Raw genomic sequence first — 14,943 nt, forward strand, 5'->3', positions numbered from 1 at the left:
TGTTCAGAAATAAAGGTTAATAAGCAATTGAATACACAACAGGAATAAAGAATGGGTGTTAGTCTAAATTTATGAGATTAAAAAAAGACAGGGTGAATGGAGGGTATATTCTGTAGGATTATATTAGTAGGGATGCATTGAAAACTCAAAATGGGATACAGAGAATGAAAGGAGGTCTGTGGGTTCCCTGGGTGGAGGAAGAATAGCAAAGCAATTCCACAAGCCTTCAAGAGAAATCTCCCAGCATGAGGAGATCCTGAACCCATGACACAGCTACTTCCTTAGGAGTGTGGCTATGCCCATCTAAACTTCTCAAACAGTATACTTCAAATAATGGGAACTAGTTTTGACACTGTTGAAATCTGTCATGAATAAATGAGTTATTTGTTCCATTTGTCTGGGATTAAATTTTATTACTTGGTGTGGACTGACTTAGGTTTCTCAGGGTAATGCTTCTCAAGAACACTTTTTATTAAAATATGCTTACACTGTATGTACTCTACAAAAATCTGACTTAGTTGTATGTTTAGGGTTTACTAGTATACAATTTTCAGTGATAATAAAGCTATTCATTATGCTAAAACTCATTTTGTCATTCAATAAATTTAATTAACTATTATTAGTGTGTTTTATAGTTCTAGTTTTAGAAGCAATTATGACTTTTCCTGTAATAAATGGCATATAAAATTTGGAAATAATCTAGAAAAAATAGGTCAATGTTTTAAGTCATAGAGTTCAATAAATTTATTAAATTAGAAATGGAGCTCAAAATAATTCTGATATTGAACCTAAAGTAAAGCTCTTCTGTCATTTCTACTGCATAGTTTTGAGCTTTCACCTTCCACAAACAGTAAAAATTTCCATGATGTCAGTGATATTAATTTTATTCTGTCAGAAAGATGACCTGTTCAGTTTTGCTTGAATGCAAATCAGCAGTAAGAAGTAAATGTGGGCATTTTCTTTATTTACTTGTATACCATCTGAGGACTAATGCACACAGAAGTAAATATGCGGATGTTCTTTATTTACTTGTATACCAGCAGAGGACTAATGCACACAGGGATGAAGCATTGTCCATAGGTATAAAATTGTGGAGAAATACTAATAAGAACACTTCTACAAAGTCAATTAGCTAGCTCAGCCAGCTATTGACAGCTGCTCATGTTTTTCTGTTATAAATAAGCCAGGCTAAATTAAAATAATGCCCCAAATAAGTAATACAACATTTAATGTACAATATCATTTGAGAAAATAAGAAATAAATTTCAATGAATTACATGATAAAAACAAAGCAAAGATTCATAAAATGTTAAGGAAAAGCAATGTATTATATATTTAAAAAATTCTTATAATAAATCTTCAGTATTTAAAGTTGAAAGGAAAGATCCATAGATTGTATATGTATAAGTACTAGTGTATAGAGAAGAAGGATAAAAGTAGGTTGAATTATTTCACTTCTAAATTGGGTTTGTTAGATTTTTATTTGAAGACAAAGAAAAGCAGCCAGTGCAGAACTCTATAAAAATCTGAATGCCTATACCTACCTTAATTACTCAAGATTAATATGCAAAGTAAGAATCTAGAAGAAAGATTTATGTCCCACAGTATAAATCAGAGTACATCAATAGAGGAACTGAGTTCAAGTTTATTTCATATTTCCATTATATTCAGACTACAGAAGTAAATAAAGCATAGATAGTGAACGAAATGCAATATTCTCAGTGGAGCTTGCTCATCCAATCACATTCAAATGAGTCAGTTACCATATTACTAAAACTACAAGTATTAGCAATAAAAAAAAAATAAAATAAAAAGAATCCTTACAATAAAACAACCTCTGGAGGCATCATGATCCCTGACTTCAAGCTCTACTCTAGATCTACCATAACAAAAACAGCATGGTACTGGCATAAAAACCAACACGTGGACCAATGGAATCGAATTGAAGACCCTGACATTAACCCGCACAACTATGGACATAAAATTTTGACAAAGAAGCCAAAAATGTACAATGGAAAAAAGAAAGCATCTTCAACAAATGGTGCTGGCATAACTGGATGTCAATGTGTAGAAAGCTGCAAATAGATCCATATCTGTCACCATGCACAAAACTTAAGTCCAAGTGGATCAAAGACCTCAACATGAGTCCAGTTACTCTCAACCTGATAGTAGAGAAAGTAGGAAGTAGTCTTAAACACATTGGCACCAGAGATCACTTTCTAAATATTACACCAGTAGCACAGACACTGAGAGAAACAATCAATCAATGGGACCTGTTGAAATTGAGAAGCTTTTGTAGAGCAAAGGACACGGTCAACAAAACAAAGCGACAGCCTACAGAATGGGAAAAGGTATTCATGAACCCCACAAATGACAGAGGGTTGATATCCAGAATATATAAAGAACTCAAGAAAGTAGACATCAAAATTCCCAAAAGTCCAATTAAAAAATGGGCTATAGAACTAAACAGAGAATTCTCAACAAAGGAAGTTCAAATGGCTGAAAGATTTAAGGAATTGCTCAACAACCCTAATTATCTGGGAAATGCAAATCAAAACGACTCTGAGATACCACCTTTCACCTGTCAGAACAGCTAAGATCAAAAGCACAGAAGACAGCTTATGCTGGAGAGGATGTGGAGCAAGGGGAACTCTCCTCCCCTGCTGGTGGGAATGCAAGCTTGTACAGCCACTTTGGAAATCAATATGAAACTTCCTTAGAAAATTTGGAATCCATCTCCAACAAGACCCACGTATAATACTCTTGGGCATATACCCAAGGAATGCTCAATCATACCACAAGGGCATTAGCTCAGCTATGTTCATATCAGCATTGTTTGTAATAGCCAGAACCTGGAAACAACCTAGACGCCATTCAACTGAAGAATGGATAAAGAAAATATGGTATAATATACATAATGGAGTACTACTCAGCAGAGAAAAACAATGACATCATGAGGTTTGCAGGCAAATGGATGGATCTAGAAAAAATCATCTTGAGTGAGGTAACCCAGACTCAGAAGGACAAACATGGTATGTACTCACTCATAGGAGGATACTTGTTGTAAAACAAAGATGACTAGACTGCTACACAACTCCAGGGAGGCTACCTAGAAAACGTGACCCTAGGAAAGACACAGGGATCACCCAATGACAGAGAAACGGATGAGATCTACTTGAACAACCTGGACAACAGTGGGAGTATTGAAGGGCAAGATTTGATGGAAAGAAAGCTTAGGGGAGCAGGAGATGCCAGCTGGATCAAGAACAGAAAAGGAGAACAAGGAATAACAGACCATGATAAATGAAGACCACATGAGAACAGGAAGAGGCAGAATGCTCGAGAGGTCCCCAGAAATCTACAATGATACATCCTCTGTAGATTGCTGGCAATGGTTGAGAGAAATCCTGATCTGACCTAGTCAGGTGATCACATGACCAAACACCCTAACTGTCATGCTGGAACTGTTATCCAAAAACTGGTAGAAGTGGATGCAGAGATCCTCATCCAGGCTGCAGGTGGAGCTCTAGGAGTCCAATCGTCAAGAAAGAGGAGGGACTGTAAGAGTGTGAATTGTTGAGACCAAGATTGGAAAAAGCACAGGGACAAATAACCAAACTAATGGAAACACATGAATTATCAACCTTAAGCTGTGGAGCCCCCAGCTGGAGCAGGCCCTCTGGATAAGTGAAACAATTTAATTGCTTGAACTGTTTGGGAGGCAACCAGGCAGTGGGATTGGGACCTGTCCTTAGTGCATGACCTGGCTGTTTGGAACCTTGGGCTTACACAGGGACACTTTGCTCAGCCTGGAAGGAGGGGACTGGACCTGCCTGTACTGAATCCACCAGGTTTAAATGAATCCCCAGGGGAGTCTTGGCCCTGTAGGAGATGGGAATGGAGGGGAGGGGCTGGGGGGAAGTTGGGGGCTGCAGTGGGAAAGGGGAGGACAGGGGAACCCATGGCTGATGTGTAAAATTAAAACACAAATATAATAAATTAAAAAAAAAACAACACACAAATATAATAAATAAAAAAAGGAGAAAAAATAAAATAAAAATAAAACCTATTAATGTCTCCTGTGCATCTGAATCAGAGAAGGTTTGGAAGCTACATGTGCTGAAAGAAATAACTGAATTTCAGAGGTATTTTACAATTTCAAACAAAGGACCTCGAACCTGTGTCAAATAGCTATTTGTCTAGTTTTGTGTTATAGATCTACTTTTGTTCTTATTCTTCCATTTTTAAGTCAGAGACACAAATGAGCATATTTCACGTATCTTCAAACACTCAGAATTTTAAAGTTTGTCGTGTTGTAATGACCCAAAGCAGAAATTCCAGACTTACAAATGGGCAGGACATACGGGTTTTTAATATTGTTTTAAATGACTTATTAATATATGAACAGTAGAAAAATCAATTGATGTCATAGAATGATAATGTGATAGGGTAATTATTTTTTAATTAAAACAAAAATAATAATGTGGGGCTTAATAATATGTAAATCATAGTGTCTGAATAAAGGTTAACAAAGTAAAAATGACAGAATTAGAAGTTAGAGGTTTAAAACTTTGTACTCATAGGCAACACAGTAAGAGTTATGTATGTTGATACGTAAATTTAGTCACCCTAGGATGTGCTGAGGTCAGAAATACTTGAGATATTTAAGAATTGAGTAGATGATCACTTGAAAGAACACAGAGGGCTGATGTACATAACATAAATTAATGATAATTCCTGAGTTAAGCAGTTATTTAATCATTAGATTCTTTGAGTTTATCTGAAAGGTACCCCTCACTTTAAATATGATAACAGAAAAATGTCCTATCCATTTGTTTTTATAGTGAATGTGGTAAGAATTCATTTAATTATTGAATTTTTCAAAATTTATATCAAAACATTCCAAGAGATGGTCAGCCTCTTAATGATTGTATTTTGTAAAGAAATATTTTAATACATTTTAATTGAGTATTTATTTAAATCTAATTTTCTGGCGGGTTTTAAGATAATAGCTGTGTATGTGTCTTTAAGATAAGAAAAAATACACACAGGAAAGTTGAGAGCTATTTCTATTTTTTTTAAGCTGCTGCTAATTTCAGGCTGACAAGAGAGGTAGTTCAATTAGTGAGCTGCTAATATCTATTTAAGTGAGTAGCCAGGGAAATCTCTGCTGGAGGAAGGACATGTTAAATCCCCGGCCAGGCTAGACCCATCTCTTTGTCTACTGCAACTGTTTTAAAATAGGAAGAAAAAAAAAAACAGGAAAATAACTATTTTCATAAATGTGGAAACAAAAGTGAGATTACCAAGAAGAGTGAATTCAGACTCCCAAAATTCAATAAGTTTTGGAACACTGCCTACTTCAAAAAATAAAATCAATATCTTAAAAGCCCCAGACCTGTGAGAATGAAAGATGACACTTGTAATTTGGGTTATTTTACTTGGAAAACAGTACCTACTGGATGTGAAAACCTGGGTTAATGATCACATGAAACCAGATTCACCAAATAATCAACGTATTTCCTTAATGCTTAAGATGTAGTTGTTCCATTTCTTCCTATAAGCAACCACACGAACTAGAAATTCCTTACATTTTCTCATCTCAACAGCAAAAAAGTATACAAACAATGTAAAAATTAAACATCTTTAAATGTAACTAGTTATTTAAAATGCATATTCCTAAATATAATAATGGGATTAACTGCAATTTAATTTAAGAATTGACTCCCGTGAAATTGAATTAGTGACTTTATCCCCAAAATAAAATTATTCTAACATTTCCAAAGGATATTGAATGTATGAATTTCTTTATGGAATCAATTTCCGAATTAGGATTAAATAACAAAATTTAAAGTCAATTATATGATTTAATCTCAGTAGTAGATATACTGAATAAATGTGCACACTAACTGTGTTTACTTATGTGTAAATCTTTGATTAGAATACTCTTAATTTATCACTGAACTGTGAGATGTGCTGCAGACTAATGAAATATTTCATAAAATTAACCAATAGGACTAATAGCATCCATCATATGAGAATCCCTGAAAAAAATCACACAAAAGAAACAAAAGACTTCGAGTTGTTCTTAAAATTATACTCTGTATATTTATTTCTTTAAGTCTTTAGAGTGGTATTTTGAGAAATTTTAAATATAAGGGTATGTTAATTTATTTATTATTTTGAAATACCTAGAGTGTTGTAATAAAGTCAAATTATTCAAATATTTATCAGATACCTTAAAAAAGAAGCATGCTGTATGTTTGTGCTTTATAAACTTGTATAAAGCATAAAATCTATATTCTGATTCCCTTATGTTATTTTTCTTACATTGCTTTATTTTGTAGTTCACTTCATTCATGAAGTAAATCAATAGTTAATTAACAAATCAGTGACAATTACAATTATTAAATTTATCTAGAGGCTCAAGTATATCTTCCTCATTAGATGGTATGTTATTGTGTGGGCTTGGAAGGAATTACCAAATTACCTCATATGAGGAGAGTAACTTTGCTTCATGTAACAATATGCAAAGTGCTTCAGTTTGTATGTGGCAGTGATTGCTAAATCTTTATGTCTTTCCATTTCTTGAAGTAATTATAGTTTTGCCTTCCTTAAAATCACATTTTACCAAGTTTTATATTTCTAGCATTTTCATTTTGGGAAAGAGCATTTAATAATCGACTTATCCACATGGCAGATAATATTAAGATATATAGGATGCCTTTTTATATAAAAGCAATGTTTTGTCTAAGATTTTCAATAGCATTTAAAACTTACTATAATGGTGTTGAGAGAGGAAGGTCACACTGCATAGTATATGATGGAAGACAGAGGCTGACTTTGCAGAGTTAGGTTGACTTCTATGTTATATTGGTCTGGATATCACATTTGGGTCATCAGGCTTGCGCTGCAACATTTTTAGTCTGGGCCATCTCGTTGACATCTTCAGAGACAACTGACCCAAGTTTGAGGGAACTCACGATTTATAGACTGACAGCTGTGGAGCCTGCATGGGAGATAGCTGTGTGGCTTGATCTGCTTAAAGGACCCCTGGCAATAGATCTGAATCTATCCCTGATGCATGAGCTGGTTTTTTGGAGCCTATTACCTATGGTGGGACGCCTTGTTCAGTCTTAGGATATACCCCTGGTGCATGAGCTGGCTTTCTGGAGCCCATTACCTATGGCAGGACGCCATGCTCAGCCATGAAGCAGGGAGAGGGGCTTGGTCCTGCCTCAACTGAATGAACCATGCTTTCCTGACTCCCCATGGGAGGCCTTACACTTTTGGAAGACGGGGTGGGGGTAGAGTTGAGAGAGAGGGAAATGCTGGCAAGAAGAGGGAGAAGGGATGAGAGGGGGATCTGTGGTTGGTATGTAAACTGAAAAAAAATTGTTAAAAAGATGTTTTTATTCTAACACCTATTTTATAAATTTAAATAAAGTTGCTTTTGAATGTCTGTTTCATTTTTAAAGGTTTTTGTTAATCTTAGCATGACCACTATTCTTGATGTGTGTTAAACTTTTGAGCTCATGCACCGGGGATATTTTAATCACTATGTCCCATGTCAAAGTCAGTTTCACCCAAGAAATGTCTTAAAACATCCATATAATTTCACAGCAGTTGTGTTTTTATAGATGTAATAATTTTATGTGCCATTTACTCTCATTTATTTTACTTATCTCACCTTATCTAAACCAATTCTTATATGTTTCCAAACTCTCATCTTTCCCAGACCTCTGTTTCCTCAGATCTTGCAGTGTCATATTGAGGCAACCAAGTGTACATGTGTATGTAATATTTATAGGTGTGTTTAATGTTTGAAGAACGTGTATCTTTGTGGGTAAGGAATAGGAGCAAGTGTGCTCTACCACTGAGTTTTAAGATGATTACTAATTCCATTGTTTGCTATGGTTACACATTTCTGCTTACTTCCTTCAGTAATAAGGATGTCTGATTTTTTTTCAGAGTACAAAGACAACTGTGTTATTGCTTTATTTTATTTTTCTGCATCAGGTTTGATAAAGTGAACTTTGTCAGAACCTACATTTTACAAAAAATAAAGAAAACTGAGTCACATAATGTGTGTGTATGTGTGTGAATATGTTTATTAGTATATGTGCTTTGTGTATTTTTGTGTGTACATATGTTTAAGGATGTGCTTACCACACAGCCTGTGGGCATAAAATGGCCAGAGTTTGACATTATTTATCTTCCTCTATCATTCTGCTGCTTATTTTTGAGGCACGATCTGTCACTGAAGTTATGGAAATAAACTACCGTGTCTGGATTTTCCTGGATGCTGGGCAGAATCCAGGAATTCTTTATGCAAGTACAGCTCTGAAAAGGGTTTTGTTGTTGTTGTTGATGATGATGTTTTTGCATTTACATTTGGGTTGCTAGAGACACACTAATATGTGATATTTGGGGGTTTATTAATCAGTGTATAGGTGGAACATCATTTTACTGACCCTCATCACACTGACAAAGAACAAGAACATTCATCAGAAATTTTATAAAATGATTAGTTGGGTTTTTCTTCCTGGCTTTTATTCCTATTTAACACCTGAGAGTCCTTATTATTAAGAAATAATTCACACCAGGCAGTGGAGGCCCAAGTTTTTAATCCCATCTCTAGGAAGGCAGAGGCAGCTAGATCTCTAAGTTCAAGGCCAGCTTGGTCTACAGAGAAAGTTTTAGGACAGCCAGGGCTACACAGAGATAGCCTGTCTTGAAAAACAAAAGAAGAAAGAATTCTCAATATCAGTACTCATGTTTTTCCTCCTAGACTTTCAAGATTTAACACTTGAAGAAACGTGGCAATAAATAAATAAATAGATAGATAGATAGATAGATAGATAAAAATTGAATTAAAGTATAAATAAATGACATTTTTACCATTGAAACATCACAATATTTATTACATATGGTATATTTCTCAGACAATTCTATGCCCTTTTATTGTTCTCAATATCATACTCTACATATTTGAGGAAGAAGTTTTTGCAGTGTAGCTTCATCACAAATTAGGTCTGGAGTCAAGGGAAGGTTGCCTGGCTTCTATGATGCACCAGACTGCTTTTGTGAGCATCTAGTTAGCTGAAGATAAGGATGAACCTGCCCTCCGGATTTGATGTGAATGCTACCTTTGACCAGATGGTTAAAATAACTCTGTTCAATATTAGAATATGTTTAATCAATTGCTAGACTATCACTATTCTCTCCATGTGTTGACATTCATTTCAGTATCCAACTTTATTTCCTGTGTTTTTCTGAGTATAATTTTACCACCTGAAGATACTATTTCATGGGAGATTTTAAATGATTATACTAGAGTTTAACATTTAAAAAACATTAATTCAAGAATCTCCATGATTTTTACTTAAATATGTGTAAATTCGTACAAAAGCTGTTCAATAAATGCTGTCTTTATAGTTCCATAATATTTGTGAGATTAACACACACCTTGCCTAGCTTCTCAGTAAATAGTACATTCTATATAATACATGTTATATAGAAAATCATTCCCAAATTTTAAGCTGCAAGCAACTACAGCTTCTTATAGATGACTGAGAATAGTGTGTATTTACTAGTATGAAATATTTATTTGCTGAGTGAAGTCTATCAGTATGTGTTTAACATAGAAAGAAATTAAATCAATAGATGTATTTTCAAATATTAGGATATATAATCATTTATCCATGGAGACATTTTACTTTTTGAAATTGGGACAAAATTTTTGCTTAAAACAAATTAAATATGAGTTCATATAACATATGAACGCTTTCATATTGCAATATTTTATCCTGTTTTATAGAATCATTATTTAAAATATTTAAATATCCATCCTTTCAAATTGTAGAAAATGTCATTAATGAAATGTTTTAGTGGAATAATCACATATTTAATATAGGGTTCATAAACAACTAGCGGTTAACAAGATTTTATTTCTATGTAAAATATGGATTTGTAATTGAAAAGCATAATAGAATAAAAGCCATGCATAAAACTAAGCATTTCTGTACAATTTATGAAAATTTAAAAATAATCAAATGTATATATTGAATTTGGAGACAGTTCAAAGAGGGAGTTATTTTACTTTGAAAGCTATCATATTTTAACTCAAAGCTTGCCATGCTCACTTGCAACATCTGTATTGTGAGTACAAACTGAAATCACGACTCTAACGATAAGCATCTGAGCATATCAATATTTTATAGAAATCTGGTGTTACCATCACCTCTCCTCATGTCAGCCTATATAATCACAATCTTAACTCTGTTCCTAACAAGCTGCTTGTCTTTGTTTTGTCGTATTATAAGTTTATTTTGTTCCCTTCACTTGAGATTTTGTCGCAGAGTCTGAACTACTACTAATGTTTGCTATGTTCATGTCAATGCGATTACACATGGGTGGTCTCTGGCGTTGATGTCCATTGCCTTACGATATAAGCTCTCTTTAGGTTTCCAATATTTTGAAGATATTTTTTAAAGTTATTCTTCTGAAAATTGTTTGTTTTTCTATGTAAATTCTTATTTCATGAAAAATAGATTTATGTGCATGTTATGAATAATATATTGTATTCTTTCATAACAATTCTCATAACAAAGAATAATTTCTTTGAAGATTCACCCTATCTTGCACACTAACTACGTATCCAGTAATATGTGAAGTAACAGTTTATATATGCATATTTTCTATGCTTCTACGTTGTGCTAATCATTACAAATCTTTTTCCATTGAAACTCATTTCTCTATACACATACATCAATATTGACATCTATAGATGCATATACATGTATTCATACTATATATATGAAATATATTATTATATTATCTTATATTGTATATTAAATATATACAAGTATATATACCCCATATTTTTTATTACTGTAGCTTTATAGTAACAGGATCCAAGTACAGTCCTTCTGTATAGATAATTCTAATATATGTATGCTATAAACTATGTGATATAATTATGTGAGGTTATTTTGTGTAAGTATATTACTTTATTTGCATTTAAACTTCAAGAATTAAAGTTAAGGGTGGTTTTGTTTTTATTTATTAATGTGTTTAATCATATTCCTTGCAAGAGTTTGTTCAGGAAACTTGATGAAAAAACCAATAAGGCACAGAATTGATTCTACTTTTTCTTCCTATTCTTACATGTACAACGTTCTTTAAAAAATTCCTCCCAAAAAGCAAAGAAATTATAATAGCATTGCTTATCTATACTTATTTTGAATTATTAGACAATCATTGATATATAACCATGATTTACTTCTGTATGTGGTTTACAATAGAATGAGATAAGGAAAGCCAAAATAATTTTTAATCACCATATCTGAAGATTTAATTGCATGAAATATTTCTGTTATAGGTGCAAGTTATGAGGAGGTTAACTTGGAACCTTCAGGCATGGTTCAAGAAAGATATGATAACAATTCCCTTATCTTGGCTTCCTATAAATTGTTAAATTTGTAAGTAGAGATTTTTCAATTCAACTTGTTAAATTTAACTTGTTAACTTCATATGTTGGAGAAATTTAGACATATATTGTGAGCTCACACCTTAGTGTCTTCACAATGTAACTATAAAGCAATGTTACTATGTATTAAGACACAAGTAAGTTTATTCCTATTTTATGTTTTAAGGGCAAACATTACTCCAGCGCAGCTGATTTTTTTTACTTCCTTTTATTATTTTTAAGGTTGATTTGTTTTATTTTATGTCTATTTGTATGGGAATTTTGCTTGTAATTTGCCTATGTATCACATGCCAGCGTTGTGCCTCCAGAGGTCATAAAAGGTTATTAGATCCCCTGCACTAGGGTTGTAGATGGTTGTGACCTACCATGTGAATGGTGGGAATTGACTCTTGGTCCACTGTGAAGGCTGTTCTTATTTTTAACCTCCAAGTCATCTTTCCACAACCCTTAAAAATGCTCCGCCATAGGTTCCAAACAGCCAGGGCTTATGCAGGGACACTTTGCTCAGCCTGGAAGGAGGGGACTGGACCTGCCTGTACTGAATCCACCAGGTTGAGTTGAATCCCTAGGGGAGTCTTTGCCCTGGAGGAGATGGGAATGGAGGGGAGAGGCTGGGGAGAAAGTGGGGGCGGGGCGGGAGGGTGGAGGACAGGGGAACCCAGGGCTGATATGTAAAATTAAAATACAAATATAATTAAGAAAAAAAATCTCCACCCTTTGCTTCTATTTTCAAATAATATGTAAGCAGGAATGATAGTTCATGACTCCATCTTTTTAACATGCCACCAAATAAGAGAAGTATCCATTTTCATATTCTCCAGGTTCCAGATCCTGAGCCATGGAGGACTCCTGGAGTCATTCACAGAAATCTTCAGTATCTGTTCTCATGCACTTTTGTTTAGATTTGCCAAATTTAGTAAATGAAGAAACTGACAAACAGTTCAATTAAAATGTAATAACAAGCAGCAACTGTTTTTACAGTTAAATACGTCACAATGCGACAGGGAATATTTCTTAGACAAATATCTACCATTTGGCTTGTGTGGAATCATACTTCTAACATGGCAAAGGGAAGGTATTTGCAGTGTGACTGCACTCCAAAAGGAGTACTGTAACACAGAGGGGGCCGTATATCTTAGATCAGGCACTCCTCCCCCGATTCCAGAAGCAAAATCTAATAATGCTTTACAAGTGTTTCTATTAAAAAAAAATACAGAGTGGTCCTCTTTCACTTGACAAAACCGTAGCTTTTTGAAAGAGAAGGCAATTGCAAATTGCTCTTTGGGTGTGTGAGACCGGTGATCTTTAATAATCTCATCTTGCTCTAGTATTTGAAGTGAAAAAGAAGATATGCTTCCAGAAAGGAGATGGGATGAAGAAAGACAAGTGAAAGAGATTTGACCTAATTATGTTAACACACTTAATATGTTCTAAATTCAGTGCTAATGCCTTCCAGAAGATTTGGCAATGTAATATGCCACATGAAGGAGTTTATGGCGGTTATAAGCAATAGTAGATCTGGCTGATTACTTTAGGAAATCATATGGTCTTTAAAAATGATAAACCAAGTGGATAATGTGGAATATATTAATTTTCCATCTGTGTTTTAAATATTCATAATCTCCACATTAGTATTTATGGCAAATATATGCAATAGTTTTTTTTTTTTTTTAATCTCTAAAACTTTTCTCTTTTGAGAAAGGTTTTTTTCTGTGTAGTCCAGACTGTTTTGGATCTTGGTCTGTAGACCAGGTTGGCCTCAAACTCAAATATCTGCCTGCCTCTGTCTCCTGAGAGCTGTGATTAAAGGCATGTATCACTACTATTTGGCATCTGAAATCTATTTTTGAAGATAATTAAGAGACAAAAGAGACAAACCCCTATAAAGTTATCCTAATACCTAAGTCTGAGATTTTCTACCCTTTCAAAGATGAAGTCAATTTCTTCAAAATAAATTTTTCTATCTATGGCACTATATAGAAAGGTAGATAGCAATATCTGCACTTAAGGAAATGCTGGGTGGACAAATTAAATACTTCTCCTCACCACCACTGAAGAACTCCAATGAGAGTTCATATTATTTGTTTTGCAATATTATCAAAGACTATTGCATTGCTATACAAGCATGAAAGCCTTTAAAATGTTCTAACCCAGCTCAGAAACAAATGGATCTTAAACCTTCATTTTTAAATCTACTTAGCATCTGATCATGTTATTCAAGCCACAAAGTTAACACATGAGAAAAACTAATAAAATTATTTTTAAAAGACCAAACAGTACATGAGCCTTGCAGAGAATCTCCAAATCTTTCATATTTTGAAATGCTGTGACCCAAATGATGGATAATCAGCCAATCCACCAAACACACGCATAGAACACTTTAGACATCCAGAGAGAAAAAGACGCCAGCACAACCTAGACAGATGCTCTGGTCCCACCTCCCTGACTGCCTGTTAAAAAAGTCTTGCACAGCTGAAGTGTTAGATATTCCCACAATCTTAAGGCAGGTATCTTTAGTAAGCCCCTGAAGGGAAGTTTTTAATGATGCAAATATGCACAAAAACATGTAATCAGAAATCTCACACCCTTTTGTCTGTGACAAATTTAGACATAAAATTCTTCCTATTTGTCACTCTGTTTAAAAACTTACAATACCACTTTTTCCTACTTCTTAGACATAATAGTGCTTTGTGTGGACTAATGCCTTTTTTTTTTTTTTTGGAAGTTCAGCAATGCAGTATCTTCTGGGAATATGTCTACAGATGAGATTCTAAATTACTCATAATGCTATTAAAAAAAAAAAACAAATTTTATGTACAGGCCTGAAGGACAGTGCCCTCTGGTGCACATACTGCAGAAAATAAAATATTATACAGCATTATCTGCATAGACACTGACACAAACAATGAGGTCAGTTTGATTCTTCATAAATACCAAAAATTGGAAGTTGCCAACTCTGTGGCGAAGACACAATGTAAAGCAATAATTTGCATAAACATTCTTAATGAGAAAAATAAATATGATCTAATTCATTCATTCAAGTGACCCGTGATACAATGATCTTTTCATTATAATCTCTCAGCTGTGTGGGAATAAGCATCTTTTGATGATTGCAACGACTTTTTTTGTACAACTTATTTAGACTTCAAGTTTAAAGGAATTATCAAAGTTAGCAGCTATATATCTTAATCCTCTTTGGGTTGTTTGCTATATGTCCACCTGCCTGGTGTTCCTTTACAGTCATACCTTTGCTTTTTCTCCAAGCTTAAGAATATACAATTACATTCTTGTAAAAGAGCACTCTCCTAGCACCCTCAGTGACTAGTAGAAGGTTTCATTCCCATTTAGGCGGAAGAAGGGTGCCATCAACTGATAAACGCTATAAAAGTAATTTTAATCATGTGCATTCATAATGAAAAATAGCCTTCAAGAACAATGGCACGTACTCTCAA

General features: G+C 34.1%; 1 protein-coding gene across 1 annotated transcript in view; it reads right to left on the reverse strand.

Moving 5' to 3' along the window:
• Positions 1–14,943, reverse strand: part of Brinp3 (BMP/retinoic acid inducible neural specific 3) — a 391,357-nt gene that overhangs the window by 357,366 nt on the left and 19,048 nt on the right. The gene's annotated exons all lie outside the window — the stretch shown is intronic.

The sequence above is a fragment of the Onychomys torridus genome, chromosome 11 (genome assembly GCF_903995425.1).
Source record: "Onychomys torridus chromosome 11, mOncTor1.1, whole genome shotgun sequence".
In the NCBI taxonomy this organism is placed as follows: Eukaryota; Metazoa; Chordata; class Mammalia; order Rodentia; family Cricetidae; genus Onychomys; species Onychomys torridus.